We start from the raw sequence: 19567 nt of genomic DNA on the forward strand, positions 1-19567 counted from the left end.
GACCTCTCTGTAAGCAAACAGAAGGCAGGGTAAAAGGATATCCCATCTTCGCCTAAGCTTGTCTGGTAAACCTTTTATCATCCCTTTAGGGTCTTGTTGAATCTCTCAACAAGCCCATTGCACTGTGGGTGATAGGGTGTGGTGAACTTGTAGTTCACACCACCCTCCTTCCACATTGCAGTCAAGTATCCTGACATGAAGTTGGCACCTCTGTCAGAAATGACCTCCTTTGGAACGCCCACTCTGGAGAATACTCCAAGCAGGGCCCTTGCCACAACAGGAGCTGTTGTGGTCCTCAGGGGAATAGCTTCTGGATACCTGGTGGCATGATCCACTATCATCAGTATAAATCTGTGCCCAGATGCTGTTTGTGGGTCCATTGGTCCTACAATATCTATGCCCACTCTTTCAAAGGGAACCCCCACCACAGGCAGTGGTATGAGGGGGGCCTTTGTGGTGCCACCTGATTTGCCACTGGCTTGGCAGGTGACACAGGAGCGACAAAACTCCTTGGTATCTTCTGACATATGGGGCCAGTGAAAGTGAGGGACAAGCCTGTCCCAAGTCTTGTTCTGGCCTAAGTGTCCTGCAAGGGGAATATCATGGGCCAAGGTAAGAAGGAAGCCTCTGAACTTCAGTGGTATGACCAACCTCCTGGATGCACCAGGCTTGGGGTCTCTAGCCTCTGAATACAGTAGCCCTTCATCCCAATACACTCTATGGGTACCTTGAGCATTCCCTGCAGCCTCAGCAGCAGCCTGCTGTCTGAGGGGTTCAAGAGAGGGACAGTCTAATTGAGCCTGCCTCAGATCTGCCCTTGAAGGTCCCCCTGTCCCAAGAAACTCAACCTGATCAGGTTCCAGCTCTTCTAGGACAGTTCCTTCAGGGCTCTCAGAATCATCCTCCTGTGAGGGCTGATCCAGTGCCTGAGGCAGGGGGGAAGGCACAGCCTTTACCCTACTGCTCTTTCTCTTGGGTTGTGACTGGTCCAAAGTTTCAGGATCCAGCAAGTGTTCAGTGGTGCACTTTTTGGCCTGTGACCTGGTCACAGCAAGGACATGTGCATCTATCCCCAGCATTTCTGCATGGGTCCTATACTCCACTTCAGACCAAACTGAAGTTTCAAGATCATTGCCCAGTAAACACTCTACAGGAAGGTCTGAACTAACAACAACTTTCTTGAGGCCAGTTACCCCTCCCCAGGAGAAGTTAACAATAGCCACACTATGGGAGGTAGTGGCATTGCTAGCGTTGGTCACTAGGTAATTCTCACCTAGTATGATCTGTCCAGGGTCCACAAAGGCAGGTGTCACCATTGTGACACTAGCCCCAGTGTCCCTGTAGGCCTGAGCCATTCTTTGGTTGATAAAATGAGTCTGTCTGTACTTGCCCAGGTTACTGGGGCCTACAGTAGAGGACAAAGCTAAGTCCCCATCACAGATCAGAACAGCCTGAGTAGGTATTCTGACTAGGCCAGAATCCTCATCAGTTCCCAGGGTTAACCCTACTACACCCTTTTGCTGGGAACCACCACTTACAGCTGAACTAGGGGGTACAGTTGCCTTAGGGGCAATGGTGGCTGGGGGCTTATCCTTTTTGGTGCACTCACTAAACCAATGTGAGTTGGACTTACAATAGTTGCACCATGGTTTCTTTTGGCCATCTTTCTTTTTATCCTTTTTGGGACCACCCTCCCCCTGAGCCTTTTGGGGGCCTGGTGAAGACTTCTGGTCTTTTTGTTTCTGATCATTACCCTTCTGGTCTGCCTTTTTCTGATCACCGCCCTGGTTCTGTTTTTTCTGCTTAACTCTAGTCCTGACCCATCTATCTGCCTTCTTTCCCAATTCTTGGGAAGAGGTCAGATCAGAATCAATCAGGTGTTGATGCAGTAGCTGGTTTTGACAGTTGTTAAGGATTTGTTCTCTCATGATCAAATTATACAATCCTGTATAGTCCTTAACCTTACTTCCCACTAGCCAGCCTTCCAGAGCCTTAGTGGCACAATCTACAAAGTCAGTCCAGTCCTGAGTCTGTGTCTTCTGGGTATCCCTGAACAACAACCTGTATTGTTCAGTGGTTAGGCCAAACCCATCAATTAGAGCACTCTTCAGGACAGTGTAATTGTCTGCATCCTCATCACTAACTGTGAGGAGCTTGTCTCTACCTTTCTCAGAGAAGGAGAGCTACAGATAGCTGCCCACTGACTTTGGGGTACCTGCTGTACTTTGCAAGCCCTCTCCAAAGCAGTTATCCATTTGTGGATGTCATCCCCACACTTGTAGGGAGGGACAAGCTTGCTCAGGTTTCTATTATCATAGTGCCTGTCTCTATCCTTAGGGATATTGCTGCCACCAGTGGGTTCTAACCCACTTAACTTTTGCTCTCTAGCCAGAGCAAGCTTCTCCTTGGCAAGGGCAAGTTCTTCCCTCTCAATCCTCAAATTAGCGTCCCTCATTCTGGCTTCATGCTCCTTTCTCTTGGGGGAAGTCATTCCCCTGTGAGAAGAGGCATTAGAGATGCTAGAGACATGGGAGTGGATGGATTCCCTTGAAGGGGATCTGTCTCTCCTGCTTCTCTGGTTAAGCCCACTTGGGGGTCTGTATGGGGGGACCCCATGCAAACTCCCATGTAAGCTTAGGTTAGCCTGGCTAAGTCTTCCTACATGGCCCTGGCTGTCTACCTCTTCATCTGAAGTCCCATCTGACTCATCTGTGGTGGGTAGACCCTCCTTTGTACCTAGGGTACTAGCCTGTGAGGCCCTAAGAGTATCATATTCCTCTAGGAGCTGCACTAGCTGAAGGAGGGTAGGGTTTGCACCCTGTTTTAACTTTCTGGAGGTACACAATTGTCTCATCTCCTGAAAAGTTAAGGTATCATATCTAGAGGGGGTCTTCTTCAGACCTGCCCCTCCTGAGAGAGCATCTCATTGATCTCCTCCCAGAGACATGATCTAGTGAGGGTGTGGTGTGTGCACCTACCTACACTAGTTGTTTCTACTAAACCTCTCTAGTAGTTGTAGTCAGGGTGTGTTACTCCCTTCAACCTACAACAACTAAGTCCAGTAGGACTTAAGTATTATAATCTATGTTATATGTACCTAAACAATATCTGTGTGATCTTTCAATTTAGTATCTCAAGATTACAATGGTATTACAACAGCAAGCTCAGATCCCAACCGCTGCTCACCAATGTGAGAAGTTGGCCTGATGTATGATGTCACTAGTTCTAGTGTACACCTTATATCAGTCCAAACAACCCTTATGGTGATTGGTTGTAAAGTCAACCTTATAGACCAGCTATCCTAGTGGTAGCATGGACAAGAGCAGTCTTAGGCTAAACTCTGAATGGCATGTGAAGCCAGCTGTGATACCATATATAATCCCTTGAATACCAAATGAAAGGACACCACAACAGATATATATATATAAAATAAAGTGTATTTATTCTAGTCAAACCCTCAGCACTCTTTATGAGATTCGAGGTAAGTACAACACAGTCTTATTCAAGCATACATTAAGTCACACAGGTAAGTAATACAGTTAGGCCCTAGGGGCCACGCAAACCATATACTAAAGAAGTGGTATAAGGACCACTGTCACGGAAATAGGATAGGCCTAGGGAATCGCTGGGGCTACACTACACTACCAACAGTTAGGAAGTGGGAGGCCCACGGGATTCAGGTGCAGAGTGGAAACACTCACGCGTAATGCGTATAGTCGATAGAAATAGTACAGTTCTGAATTAAGCAGTTTAAGGACACTTCTGAAGCAGCTAGAGAGTCGAGACTAGACCCTAGGATAGTCACTACCCTTGTGAGCACCGAATTACCCAAGTTACCTAGCCCACGGGCTGCGGGTGCATAGGTGTGAACTTGCGTCGGGTTTCGTCGTGGACTTCTATGGATGCCTGAAGGAAAGTTGCTGACAGGCAGTCAGTGCAGAGTGTCCGGTGGATCCCAAGGCCGGGATCAAGAAGAACAATAGTTACTTACCTGTAATCTGTGGTTCTCCAGTATTGGTGTCTTTCATAGATTCACATGCCTGAATCATTCCCCGTCGTCGGAGTGGGAGTCCCACGGTACATAAAAAAGCAATAATTATGCATATACCAAACGAAAAACCTTGGTAACCTGAACCAGGAAGTAAAGTAGCCTAAGCTACAAGGGAAAAAACGTCCACAGCTATGACTATCACTGTCATTATATACAGTCCAAACTGCAGCCAATCAGGCGACAGCACCCACCAGAATGTTCTCCTCAGAGGCTCAGGCTGTCAGATTTTCTCGCACAGGAGTGAAGTAATATACCATAGCCTAAAAAGCCTCTGAGGGGAGGTGGGCGGGTTGCATGTGAATCTATGAAAGACACCAATACTGGAGAACCACAGATTACAGGTAAGTAACTATTGTTCTTCTCCAGTATTTGGGGTGTCTTTCATAGATTCACATGCCTGAATCAGAGTAGATAGCAGTACATAAACTTTTGCTCATAAGACGCCACCTTTATATATATATATATATATATCATATACATTATGAAACAGTATAACGATACAGAAATACACATGTGTTTCAATTTATGCAAAACAATTTCACATCACAAAAAGCGTCTTATAAAAGCATAGCGGAGGAGGGAGAACAGAGGCTCACCTTATTTGAAAAGATTACGTAGAACAGCTTGTCCCACTGAACCATCCGCATCACTTGCAGCTTCCAAACAGTAGTGTCTGGTAAACGTATGGCAGCTGGACCATGTTGCCGCTTTACAGATCTGGTGAAGAGGCACACCGGCGAAAAGAGCTGTAGATGACGAGATTGCTCTCGTAGAGTGTGCTCTTGGGGTCGCTTGTAGTGGTCTTCCAGCTTGATCATGGCATAAACAAATTGCAGCTGAGATCCAACGAGCTATGGTTGGCTTTGATACTGAATGGCCTTGACGTGGTCTGCCATAAGCTACCAAGAGCTGGTCCGATTTGCGCAGCGGTGCTGTACGTTGTAAGTAAAACTTCAGACATCTCTTGATGTCTAGGGAATGCAAGGCCTTTTCTGCAGCTGTTTGCGGATTTGGAAAGAAAGTTTTCAAAACTATGGGTTCATTAAGATGGAAATCCGTCGGGACCTTTGGCATAAACTTTGGATTAGTGCGCAGCACCACCGAATCAGATGTGAATTGCAGAAAGGGTGGATGAATAGTGAACGCTTGAAGGTCACTAACCCTTCTTGTAGAAGTTAGAGCCAATAATAAAGAAACCTTCCAAGAAAGGAACTTTAGATCCGCCTTGTGGATGGGCTCGAAAGGATGCCTCATTAGTTGTGAAAGCACTATATTAAGGTGCCAAGAAGGAGGCGGACGCCGAATAGGCGGAAACATCCTAAATAGCCCCTTAAAAAATTGTTGGATGACTCTGTTGGAATAGAGAGAGTTAGTACCATCCTGTCGGAATCTTGAAATTGCAGCCAAGAACACCTTCAAAGTAGAGTGGGAAAGACCAGACCTCGCCAATTGTAGAAAGAAAGGCAGAAGTTGTTCCGGCTTTGCGTGGATCGGATGGAGATTAACGGATTGACACCACATGCAAAACCTCTTCCACTTTAGTTTGTAGGTCTTAACAGTTGCTGGTGCTCGAGCATTGGCCAAAACCTCTTGGCAGTCTGGAGGGATATCTAGGTGTGCAAATTCAAGCTGTTGAGGAGCCATGCCGCTAATCTCAGCGATGCTGGGTCCGGATGACAAATTTGACCGTTCTGAAGGGTCAGAAGATGTGGAATTGGTCGAAATTGTATGGGCTCGGCCTCCGAGAGGAGGAGAAGTTCTGTGAACCAGTACTGGCGGGGCCACCTGGGAGCAATTAAGATCATGCGGCAAGGCTGTTGTTTGATCTTGCGCAGAACTCTTGGAACCAACGGGATCGGTGGAAAGGCGTAAGCATATATTTGCGACCAATTCATCGAAAAGGCATTCCCCAGCGAGTCCTTGTGGGGAGCCCAGCTTGCGAAGAATGGGCATTTGCGGTTCTGGCTGGTCGCAAAGAGGTCTATATCGGGATGCCCCCATTCGTGAAACACTTCGTCTAGGAATGGTTGGTGTAACTCCCATTCGTGATTCGACGTTGTGGTCCTGCTGAGGGAAGCCGCCAGAACATTCGTGATTCCCGGGACGTGAATGGCTTTGAGGTTGATCTTGTGGCGGATCGCCCAATCCCAAATCTCTTGCGCTTGCTGGGATAGGAGGGCTGACCTCGTCCCGCCTTGTTTGTTCACGTAATGCATACTTGTAGTGTTGTCTGTTCTTACAAGTATGCATGCTTCTCGGATGATGGTCTGGAAGGATTTTAGAGCCAGGAATATGGCTCGCAGTTCTAGCAGGTTGAATTGCCACTTTCTTTGTTCTAGAGTCCACCTGACATTGATTGTCATTCCTTGAAGGTGCGCTCCCCAACCCTCGAGGGATGCGTCTGTGGTGACTGTGAACTCCGGCATTTCGACCAGAAATGGGCAACCCTCTTTCAAGTGGTCCATCTGACTCCACCATTGAAAGGTCTCTCGCATTCGTGGGGTGATGTGAATGAGATCCTCGAATGACCCTGTGATCTGAACTGAAGCCATTGCAGATTGAGTTCCTCCTGCAAGGTCTTATTCTGTACCGACAGTTGGGAATGAGATGAATGCAAGACGAAATCATCCCTAGGAAGGATTTGTATACACGGACTGAAACGCACTCTTTTGATTTTAGAGAGCGCGCAAGATTGCATATTTTGGTTTGCCTTTCTTTTGATACGAAGGCTTTGACCAGATCCGTGTTCAACGTCGCTCCTAGAAACGTTCTTCTTTGCGAAGGAATTAGATGTGATTTCTCCAGATTTGTTGATAGACCCAGGGATTGGAAGAGTAAAAGGCATTTCTGAACATGCTCGGATGCTACCTTGGCGGAACTCGCCTTGATAAGACAGTCGTCCAGGTACGGGAATATCTGAAGTCCCTGCAGACGGAGATGCGCAGTCACTGGCGCTATGACCTTTGTGAAGACTCTGGGTGCAGAACTGAGTCCAAATGGGAGGACTTTGAATTGGAAATCCCTGCCAGCCACTCTGAACCGTAGATATTTTCTGTGCCTTGGTAGGATTGGTACGTGAAAATAGGCGTCCTGCAGGTCGAGGGTGGCCATGTAATCTCCCATCGAAAGCAACTGCAGAATTTCTTGGAGCGTCAACATCCGGAACGACATTTTCTTTAGGAATTGGTTGAGGGCGCGAAGGTCGAGAATTGGACGCCACTCTCCTGATTTTTTCCGGATGAGGAAAAATCTTGAGTAAAAGCCCGTTCCCTTTTGTAAGAGAGGGATTTTTCTATTGCTCCTTTTTGAATCATCAAATTTATTTGGGAAAAAAGCTCCTTGAGATGAGCAGGGGGTGGACCTTTGGGAGGAGAATTTGGCGGAATTTTTGTGAATTCCAGAGCATGTCCTCTGGATATTATATCTAATACCCACTTGTCTGAGGTAATCTTGGACCAATTTGAATAAAAGTGGGATATTTGACCTCCGATTCTTGTACGTGGGAACGGTAGAGATGGTTGCAGGTGGCTGAACTCATTGCTTCTTACCGGACTCTCGTCCGCGAAAGGACTGCTTCTTACGCGACTGCGAATATTGTTGATTTCGCTGTCCGTAATACTGCTGGCGATAATTCTGAGATCTTTGGTTATACTGAGAGGTTTGAAAGGAACGCTGCTGGTTATTACCTCCCCTGCTAGAGAAGGATCCACGTCCTCTAGCTCCGCGGAAGGTAGATTTTCGGAATTGCAAACTACCCAGGGACCTTGCCGTCTCCGTATCCTTCTTTATTGCCTGTAGCGCTTCATCTACATGTGCACCGAACAAGGATTTGCCATCAAATGGCATGTCTATAATTTTAGACTGCACCTCCTGCCAAACGATGTGGACTTCAGCCAGCCCTGCCTTCTCAGCACTGCGGCTCCTGCCAGCTGCCTGAAACCAGTTGATGCCACATCCACTGCTGCGTCGATGATTTCCGCAGACGCATACTCTCCTTCCTGCAGGATCTTTATAGCCTCGGATTTTGAAGGCTCCGGTAACATGTCGAGGAAAGGAGAGATGTCGGACCACATCTGGCGGTCGTATCGCCCTAAAATCGCCAGGGAGTTTGCAGCCCGAACTGTGGTGGCTGCCATCGTAGACACTTTCTTTCCTATTGCGTCCAACCTTCTACCATCTCTTTCAGGTGGAGCTGATATGGTTGTTGAGGGATTTCTAGCCCGTCTCTGAGCTGCTTGTGCTATAACCGTGTCTGCCTTAGGTTGACCAATCAGGCATGCTGGTGAATTACTTGGGGCTCTATATTTCTTGTCCAGCCTTGGTAACACTGCTGGAAGAGAATTAGGGGTAGCCATCAGTCTCAATCCCTCTTTCCAAATAAAGTCAATGATTGGGATTGCCCGAACCTGCTTCCTTGGTTGGTCCTTGAAGTCATATAGGAAGCAGTCATCTTCCCTTGTTTCCATGGGAATCAGGAATCTCTTGGTCGCTCTTTCCATCAGTGAATGGAAATTCCCAATGTCCACCGGGGAAGAGTCCACCGGAGCTGGAGCACTTGGAGAAGGAATTTGTACTTGGTAATTATCCCACTCCGACATGATAGATTGATCATCAACCTCTCCTTCCTCCCTTTCATCGTCTGAAACCTGTAATTGCCGAGATGGCAACGGAGAAGGTGGTCTTGGTGACTGGAGCGACGACAACTGTACTCGTGGTCTGGGCGTAGCCGGAAGAGATTCCGCCGTTTCCGAAGGAGGAAAACGTCTATAGTAATCTTGCAACATATACTGCAGACTATCAAATAGTTCCAACGGCATTTGACCAGACGGCACTGGTGCAGGTGGTGTTGGCTGTGGTTCCATATTAGGATGTTCGTATTGATCATCCTCATCTTGATATTTGATGAGAAGCTCCGATGGACTCCTTGCAGTCCGAAATCTCTCATCTTCTTCGGAGTCGTTATCCTCCGATTGTAAAAGTTGCGCCGGTAATTTTAGAGGCGATATAGCCTCTAAAGACGATCCTCTACGCTGTAGAAGCGTAGATGCTGGTGACCTTTGATCAGACACGACAGACGACGGAGTCGCAGTCCATACCTGCATATCCATGCAGGTAGATAGTGAAGTTGGTAACACTCGTGTCGACGGAACCAATCCTGACGTTACAGCCATTTTCGATGACAAGGCTGTTTTCGTCGACGAGATGGCATCCGTCGACGATGGGACAATCTTCGCCGACGACGGTGCCGACGACGAGGCAACCTTCATCGACGATGGTGCCGTCGACGAGGTCGTCTTCGTCGACGAGGTCGTCTTCGACGACGAGGGCGTCGACGCGTCCATCTTCGTCGACGGGGTTTTCTTCGTCGACGAGGTATTCTTCGTCGACGATGCAACTGTCGACGGTGCCACAATCTTCGTCGACGGAGTAGACGTCGACGAAGTAGTCGGCGGAGCCAGCTTCTTGATTCTTACCGTCGACGGAACGGAGACGAGAGATGACACTTCCCTCGTCGACGAGATGGGTTTTACACTCACCGAAACCAGCGTCGACGGCGATGAAGCTGATGACATTATCATTGTAGGTCTCGGCGACGAGAATGTAATCGTCGACGTTGAAATCGCGTCGACTATAATAACTGTCGACGCCACTGCCGTCGACGGCGCCGTCGACGACGGCAATCTCACCTGAGGTAATTTCTTGTCAGGAAAACTCTTAGCTGGCTGGGTTTTTCCTGTTTTCCCAGGGGGCGTAGAGGGCTTGGATCCTGAAGGTGGAGATGTCTTCTTAGATGAAGACGAAGACTGCCCCGAGCCCTTAACAGACTGGGCTCTCCTCGACACCTTTGCCCCAGTAGAAGAAGATTCTTCCTTAGCCACCCTTTTTCTGGACGAGATAGAGGATCCAGAGGCAGTTTCTATCTCTGATAAAGGAGCATCTTTATCCTTAAGCTTCTGTAGCCACAGAAGAAGGCGTCCCTCCCTATCTCTTAAGGTCTTCTGAGAGAAGGTACGGCAAATCTTGCACTCCTTCACCTCATGATCAGGATAGAGGCAATAGATGCATTTTTTGTGAGGGTCTTCAGAAAAAAGCCTAAGCTTTCCTCAGGACTCACAAGATCTGAAGAGTGATTTCTTTGTAGTTGACATCCTAGAAGTTGTAGAAACAGCAGAAACTTGAAGAACTGAGCAGAGCTCAGGGAGACTCCCTTCACACGACGTGCGGTAGAAAATCTGACAGCCTGAGCCTCTGAGGAGAACATTCTGGTGGGTGCTGTCGCCTGATTGGCTGCAGTTTGGACTGTATATAATGACAGTGATAGTCATAGCTGTGGAAGTTTTTTCCCTTGTAGCTTAGGCTACTTTACTTCCTGGTTCAGGTTACCAAGGTTTTTCGTTTGGTATATGCATAATTATTGCTTTTTTATGTACCGTGGGACTCCCACTCCGGCGACGGGGAATGATTCAGGCATGTGAATCTATGAAAGACACCCCAAATACTGGAGAAGGAAGGGTACCTGCAAGCAGAAGGGACAGAGTCAAGGTGACCACGTGGAACCAGGAAGGAACCAGGCGATGCCGTGAAGATTGCAGGTGAAGGGTGAAGCTTGTCGCTGCAGCCACGGGTACCAGGAGACGTCAAGGACGACCAGGACCAGGAGGCGAGCTGTCCCACGAAGGCTAAAATCCTTCCATTCAAGATGGAGGATTTTCTAAGTACAGGGGTCACCTTGATCCAGGGCACCTTAGGGGTGCTCCAGGCAGAGAGGAGACATGCTTCTCCCGATTACTAATTTTCCCGCTGACCTTAGCACCAAAAGTGGAGAGGCCCTGGCTAGCATATCAAAAGACAGGAAGCCTTTGAGGCTCACCACACTGAATGCTATTCCTGCATTGGGAGTAGGTGTGAGGCACCACTACCCCAAGCAGGCTTTGTCCCTGACTCACGAGAGAAGAAAGGCTCCCACCTCAGGGGTCAGAAACGTGTGTGTGTGGCAGACTGGCGCAGACCAGTCAGCTGGACATGAGGAAGTTGGTCATTTTTTCGGGGGGCATTTCAATGATGCCCTATGAGTGCATTATGTAATATGTCCAGCACTGCATCAGCGTGGGTTTATTATGCTATGAAGTGTGATATCTAACTTCTTGGCATTCAGCCAAGCCATGATGGAGCTGTGGAGTTCATAATGACAAACTCCCGGCCCATGAACTCAATATGGCTTCACTGCACTTACAATGTCTAAGAATGGACCTAGACACGGTAGGGGCATATTGCTAATGCAGCTATGTCCACACCTGTAGTGCAGTGAACCCTTACTTAGGGGTGTGAGGCCTGCTAGAGGGGTGGCTTACCTATGCCACAGGCAGTACACAGAGGGTATGATCTAATCAGCGAGAATGAATCATAATAATTAGGCATTGTAGTTATGGTCCCAATTTATTTATGCTATGACAGATTTAATAAACGTGGCCCACACTGCTGACAATTTCCCTGGCAGGCAGGACCTCCTAGATGTGGACACAATGGGGAAAGCGGATGCTTAATAGCCTAAGCTCAGTAAATGTAGCGACCCTCTTCATGAGGTCGGAGAGCAGGCCACACAGACGGACTCACCAGATATGCAGGAAGATAGCATATGTTCTCTACTGCTTGAGGTTAAATCCATCCTAAAGACAATTGACTCTAAAATTCATCATCTGACATCTCGTCATGACCGGGTCAATCAGCAGGTCGACGCACATGATACCCACATACCCAGCTAGAGGCCAGGGTCTCTGATGCAGATGATACTGGTGCGGAGAACCGACAACGACTTCTGAAGATGGATAAAGTCCTAGAAATTATTCGTGCAAAGAATGAAGATCTTGATGCCCAGTTCCACAGGAATAATATCCGCATCATTGGTATCCCTGAATCTACTGCAATTGCTCAAATGGAGGACTATTTATAATCTCTGCTACGTGAAATTTTCAGCAAAGTTTTGTCTGATCTCTTTACTGTGGAATGGGCGCACAGGTCCCTTGGCCCAGGACCTCCACCTTGGCACCCTGCAAGACCAATAATTGCACGCCCGTTAAACTATCGCTCTCTGGGGGTATTGTGTAGGAAACGTAGGCTCCTGGGCTTTGTTAAATTGTTTTACTTGTTTAATTTTAAATATATGATACCGATTACATTCATTGATAGTCACACTATATGACACACTGTCTCTTGGCACTACACTGGACAATGGACGGCAAAACATTGCACCTCCACCAGACTTCGCACATGACTGAAGTGACTTTTTTAAGGTGGAATATCAGAGGCATGAATGACCATCATAAAGCACATCGCAAACATACATACTTCAATAGACATAAGGCTGACGTTTGCTTTCTACAAGAAACACACCTCACAGCTGCCAACGCTGCTAGACTGCACTCGAGACAAGGGCGGGGGGGGATCCTACTCCTAGTTCTACTCCAACTACACCAGGGGCATTACTACCCTATTCAGAAGAGGCCTGCCTTGGCGCGCTATGTAAATTCACAAAGACGCCAAGGGTAGATTTGTGACAGTGGTCGGGATTCTGGGGTGCTCAGATCTATTAATGGTACCCTAGAACGGCAAGTGGCAGATTTCAAGCTGCCTGACCAACGACATATCACAGACCCTTCCCCTGCTATACTGGCAGACATCAGATTAAAGCTGACCGAATACCACACGGAAGCCGAGCACGAGGTGGCATACCTCGGCAGCACGGCGCAGGCCCACCGGTATGGGGAGGGCGACTGCCCTGGAAAAACTCTGGCAAACCTATTAAGAAAGCCACATGCCTCCTCATACTTAACAGAGCTGTCAGATGACACTGCAGGAAAAACCACGACCCCATGCGAAATAATCACCAGAATTTCGACATTTTATTCCCAATTGTACATCACTGGAGCCGAGACACCCAGTAATGTTATAGAGCAATATTTAGACTCTGTTGCGCTTCTGTGGCTCAACGACGAGCACCGCGAGTTTGTAGATGAGCCATTCACCAACGAGGAGATAGCAAAGGTTATCGCTGGCTTCCCGGGCGATAAAGCACCAGGATTAGATAGGCTGATGCCCGCGTTCTATAAAGAATATGTGTCTATGATTATCCCACACCTTGCCGAAATGTACAATGAATCCCTCATGCTCAGTCGATTCCCCCTACTCTACGAGAGGCAATGATTACTCTCATTCTCAATTCGTATCGCCGTTTATCATTAATTAACACAGATAATAAGATATATGCCAAACTGCTGGCTAATCGGCTTCTCCCCCAATAGCTCGCCCAGACCAGTCTGGCTTTATTCCGGGCCGTGCCACATCGCATAACCTGCGCATCATCTTTTCTATAATGCACCAGATAAACCCTTCCTTACCAGCTGTGGTGGCCCTGCTGGACGTCACCAAGGCATTTGATTCACTTGAGTGACCTTCCTCTTTTCGCTGCTTAACCTGGGTTTTAGCGCGGCCTTCATTCAAAAAATCCACCTACTCTATAGAATGCCATCAGCACGCATTGAAATTAACCGACAAATCACAGATCCTATAACTATTACTAGGGGCACTAGGCAGGGCTGCCCATTATCGCCAATGCTATTCGCTATTGTATGGAGCCCCTTGCGACACAGCTGCAACAGCATCATACGCAGCGTGGCATTGGGTTCTCAACCCGCAGTTTGGTAACCTCCATGTATGCAGACGACGCCACATTGTACATAAGCGAGCCAGAGGAGACTCTGGCACCAATGACAAGAGAGGTGATACGATTTGGGCGCGACTCTGGGGTACAAATAAACTGGATTAAATCCATTATTTTTCCCCTAACCGACGCGACACTGCCCTTCCCCACTGAATATTCAATAAAATGGGCCACGGGACCGACTAAGTATCTTGGTATATGGTTGAGCAGAGACATGGAAGAGCTCTGGAAAGTAAATTTTATTTTGGTACTACCGCTGGAAACAAAAACTTATGTGGAAAAACCATCAACTCTCCTTGGCGGGACGAATAGCAATAGTAGTTTTGCCTACATTTCTATACCCGTTTTTAATTATTCCGCTACCACTCACCTTGCATTTCTTTAAAAGGTTACGCTCCAACAAGCTTACTCATTATGGGCCGGCGGACAACCCCGCATTGCCTATGAAGCCTTGATGCTGCCTTTCACGCGTGGCGGGATAGGTGCTCCAAACTGTAAGCTTTATGCACACTGCGCACAGGCCAGTTTCCTTCATTTTTGGTTGCACCCAACGCCCTTTCAGCCCGATGTGGCGGTTGAGATGGATCTCCCCTCCCCGTGCCCATTATAAATGGCTTTTTTCCTGCCAAACTAGGCCCCTTGGGGCAAAATCAACACAGTGGAAAGTGTGCGCTGGGCTTGGGAGGGGATCCGTTAACACACAGGGGACAAGGTCCTACATGCACCGACGATGCAACTTGCGAACAATCCCTCCTTCCCTCCATTGCAGACCAGTGGTATGGCACGCCAGGCTGCAAACCAATGCTGACCTCTATCCCAATGGAAAGTTTTTCTACGTCCCCGAAAACACAACTCCACTTGACAATCTGCAATGTTATCAAATCACAGCAACCTGCAGAAACATTAACACCACATTTCTGGACTCTCCATCGCTGAATGCAGCACTCTAATACATCCACAGAACGTCGTCCCCACGCAAACTTGTCACTAGGCTGTATGCACTCACCCTAGCAGCTTCCCCTGTGGACACTGATCGTGCACGCTGTGCATGGGAGGCAAATTTGGTAGTGGGACCTTCACCAGCACAGTGGCAAAACTGCTGTAATCAAACTAAAAGACTCTCCCCCAACTACCAGCTGTGACTGATACACTTTACATTTTTGCACTGGACCTACCGCACCACATTGGCACTTCATAAAGTGGGTCTGGCTGAAAATGCAAGATGTACACGCTGCGCTGCACCTGATGCAACATTTACACATCTGGCCTGGTCGTGCCTTTAAGTAGCAAACTATTGACTAAACGTGTGCAAAATCATTAGTGACATAACCTCTGAAACCATCACTCCTGACCCTCTTACATGTTTATTGGGACATGTCAAAGACATCTTGGACGCTAGTCGCAGACTGGTTGCTATGCTATTGGTGCTGGCCAAGTGCAGGGTGGCAATTCATTAGGGCCGCAAACCGGCACCACTTTCTAAACACTGGCTAGCAGACGCAGTGCACTGCCAAACACATTTAAGTGAATATTTGAATTTAATGTCACTGGTGAGTAGGCCACAAGACATCTGGTCTCCCCCGGTGACATACCTCCATCAAACAGCTGACACTGAGTAACTCCCTGGCCAACGCTCAAGCCCTGTGACCCTGGCCGCGGATGAAATTCCCAATAGTGACAGACCTTCAAATGTATGACGGGGTGTAACGACACGGTATACATATGCCAGCGTAAAATGATGCTCACATACCGGGAAAAGTATTGTGTTACCATATATCTTTAATGTGCCGATGTCACAACAACATTTCGCCAAGGTCTGGATGTCAAACTATATAATTGAAAGCATAATTGTAACATGCCTTATTCTTAATAAATTTTAAAATAAATAAATAAATGTGGCCCAACCACATAATAGTACGATAAATAATAAACAGATTCACCCGTTTATTTCTACGGTGCACATCATATTCCATGGTATTACCACAGGACAATTTAGCTGATATGAGAAAACACTGCTTACTCTCCAACAGAAAGCATGTTATCGGGACTTGAGGGAGAAAACTAACTCACCTAAAGCTCATATCTAAAATACATTATTAAAGCCAACAAATTCAGAATTTAGTTATTATAGCATTAGTGAATATTGTACAGAAAATGACAGTTGAAGGCTGGTGTTACACTATTATAAGTTATAACATTAGATATATGCCACTGTAACTTCAGGAAGCATTTAAAAGTTATATTTTTGCCATTTTCAATCTAGAGTTACCATCCTTTTATTATCATTTTACAATTTGGATTGGATTATTAACCAAAGCACATAACATCTGGGCAAACTAGACACACTCCATCCCAAAAGGAAGGTAATATTAAGAGTAAATCTGTGGTGAATTATGTGAGAAGTTGGCCTGATGTATGATGTCACTAGTTATAGTGTACACCTTATATCAGTCCAAATACCCTTATGGTGATTGGTTGTAAAGTCAACCTTATAGACCAGCTATCCTAGTGGTAGCATGGACAAGAGCAGTCTTAGGCTAAACTCTGAATGGCATGTGAAGCCAGCTGTGATACCATATATAATCCCTTGAATACCAAATGAAAGGACACCACAACAGATATATATATAAAATAAAGTGTATTTATTCTAAGCAAACCCTCAGCACTCTTTATGAGTTTAGAGGTAAGTACAACACAGTCTTATTAATGCATACAGTAAGTCACACAGGTAAGTAATACAGTTAGGCCCTAGGGGCCACGCAAACCATATACTAAGTAAGTGGTATAAGAACCACTGTCACGGAAATAGAATAGGCCTAGGCCTAGGGAATCGCTGGGGCTACACTACACTAGCGTTAGTTAGGAAGTGGGAGGCCCACGGGATTCGTGTGCAGAGTGGAAACACTCACGCGTAATGCGTAAAAGTCAACAGCAATGTTACAGTTTAGAAATAGATAGATTTAGGACACTTCCGGAGTAGCTAGGAAGTTGAGACTTGAAAACTAGACACTAGGATAGTCACTATCCTGATGAGCACCGGAGTACCCAAATTACCTAGCCCACAGGCTGCGGGTGCATAGGGGTGAAGATGCGTCGTTTTCGTCGTCGACTCCTATGGATGCCTGAAGAAAGATGCTGACAGGCAGTCAGTGAAGAGTGTCCGGTGGATCCCAAGGCTGGGATCAAGAAGAGAGGAAACCTGCAAGCAGAAGGGACAGAGTCAAGGTCACTAGCCAGTGACCACGTGGAACCAGGAAGGAACCAGGCGATGTCGTGAAGAGTTGCAGGTGAAGGTGAAGCTTGTCGCTGCAGCCAGGAGGACCAGGAAGCGTCGAGGACGACCAGGACCAGGAGGCGAGCTGTCCCACGAAGGCTCTTGCTGTCGGCGGCGTCGAAGTTGGACTAGGACTCACCAAGCCTTGGCAAGCGGAACCCACGAAGAACAAGGGACTTGCTTCTGGTGCAGACCAGGAAGGTCTGGGGTGCTTCTTCTTTGCAGAGAAGCGGGAGCCAGTCTGGAGGAGCCAAACCAGCGCAGAAGATTTCAGGGAGCGTCGTCACAGAGGCCACTAGCCAGCGGGCAAGCAACCGGACAGATGCGGCAAGCAGGAAAATGCTGAAGGGCCCCCACGCAGGACTCGTGGAGTGTGGGGGGCTGATCTTCGGTGCAGATGGTGCTTGGGGTTGGGGCTTCTCAATCCCCGGTGCACAACTTCGAGGGTACCTCAGAAGCTGCGCTGTAAGTTACTAGCCACTTTTCCCAGGTAGCCGGTCCCACGTCGCTCGTCGCCTCCACGGATCTCAGCTCTGCTGCAGATGTGGATGAGGGTCGGAGAAGTCTGGAAGTCAAGGCTCTGGTCGGGCTCTGCAGTCGGTTCCTCGTAGAACGGTCGCAAAGCAAAGGGTAGTCTCTTGATGGTGCCTGTTTGCACAGGGTAGCCACTCCTTGGCTACAAGGGAGATTCTTCAGTCTTCTTCTTTCGTCGAATGTCGAAGGTCCAGAGTTTCTGTTCAAGTTTGCAGGTTCAGGATAATCTAATCTCTTGAGGCCCAACTCCCACTCTTATACTAATCTGGGGGGCTGGGATACCTGCTAGGTCACGCCTTATGGGTGGGACCTGGGAGGGGGTGGTTACACCCACTTCCCTTTGTCCAGTTTCGCGCCAGAGCTGGGGCTGGAGTGCCCCAGCGCCGGTTTGAACTGGACTATGCAAGGAACACCTTGTGTGCCCCAGGCATGTCTCATTCCTTTCAGCCCACCCTGCCCCAATACACTAAAGGCTGTCTGGGGAGGTGCTAGCACCTCCCCAAGCAGGAAACCTATTGTCCAGGCCTCCCTGGCTGGGATCACTCCCAGCAGCAGGAGGTCAGACTTGTGTCTGTGGCAGCAGCATCCATTTTGTGATGCTGAGGCTTTGGTTAGAGATAAACAGCAAAGTAGGATTTTAACATGTCTCTCCCTCTAGAAGGGAGGAATAATATCCTCATCACCAGAAATGGTATGGGGGTATTATTCCAAAGTGTTAGACACCTTACACGACATGTTTTGATAAAGCCAAGCCATAGTTACCATAACCGTTTAAGATTATAAGGCACTTTAAGAGTATATGGTAGGCTATATCATAGAACAGCTATAAGGACATGGTTCCGAAAGCTGCAGACAGGCTCAGCTCATGCTAGAGCACCATCTCACATGTTACCAAGCACTCTGCCTCCAGGATTGTTAAGGCCTGCCATAGGAGTGACTGATAGGTACACATGTGTCTATATATAAGGTAGGTATAGGAATACTACACCGAAGCAAGGGGTGATTACACGACCTTGCCCCAGCTGAGTGATCAGCCAGTTGTGTCTGATTGGAAGGCCAGACCAGGGGTGGCATAATACATGCTGCAGCCCCTGGGAGGCCTAGGGTACACCTATGCCCTGGGTACCTAGGGTACACTGTACAGGGTCCAATAAGGTGATCCTTACCAATTGATTATGTACCTAGGGTACATGGAGTCCATTTTACAGAGAGAGCAGACAGCCTGAGACCCTGAATGGCAGGATCTCAGGCCAACTAAGTCGAAAAACCAGCTAGACACTAGGCAAAAAGTTGGGGGTAACCATAGTCAGATATCCACCTTCCTACACAACCCCCCCCCAAACGAAAGGAGATAAGGCTGGCCTTGACAAGGTAAGCCTCTATTGCCTGAGTGGCCATATAAGGAAGAACCAGCACTGGCATGGTTACCCCCTGTCTCATGGTCCACTAAGCAATCCCTCATCCTAAAGATATCATAGGGTCTCCACCATAGGGAATCTCTACCTCTGGTGTGTCTTTGCAAAGTAAAAGGCTGGTGTTGAGATGGAGTACTGAAGTGAGTGTCCTCAAAGGGAGGCCTCAGCTTCCTCCAATCATCCTCCACCCTGGATGCCTTTCTTTCTCTAACTGAGTTGCACTGTGCTCTCAGGGTCAGCCTCTGGCTACCTAAAGCTGGAGGCTGGGTCCCTTTTGTGGGCTTACTGGAGGGACAGGTCAGGTTTGGGGCCCTAAGGTCCCATGTTTGCCTGTGCCCAACAGAATCCCTCTGGGGGAGGTCCCTAACTACCTGTAAAGGGGATCCCTCAGGAATGTTTTTACCCATCACCTGGCTAGGGCAACTAACCAGGCAATCCTCATTCTTTTGATGGGGGGGTTCTTGTGGACAGGGGCCCTCTTGGGGTCCACTGGCCTCCCTGACCTCTGCAGCCCTGGGCTGACTGAGGCAGGGTAGAGAGAGGCAGGCTACCTGCACCAGACTGGGTCCCACCTT

General features: G+C 48.0%; 1 protein-coding gene across 4 annotated transcripts in view; it reads right to left on the minus strand.

The window, feature by feature from the left end:
* TSPOAP1 (TSPO associated protein 1) overlaps positions 1 to 19567 on the minus strand; it is a 3327443-nt gene that overhangs the window by 2071241 nt on the left and 1236635 nt on the right. The gene's annotated exons all lie outside the window — the stretch shown is intronic.

This window comes from Triturus cristatus, chromosome 3_2 (genome assembly GCF_964204655.1).
Source record: "Triturus cristatus chromosome 3_2, aTriCri1.1, whole genome shotgun sequence".
Lineage (NCBI taxonomy): Eukaryota > Metazoa > Chordata > Amphibia > Caudata > Salamandridae > Triturus > Triturus cristatus.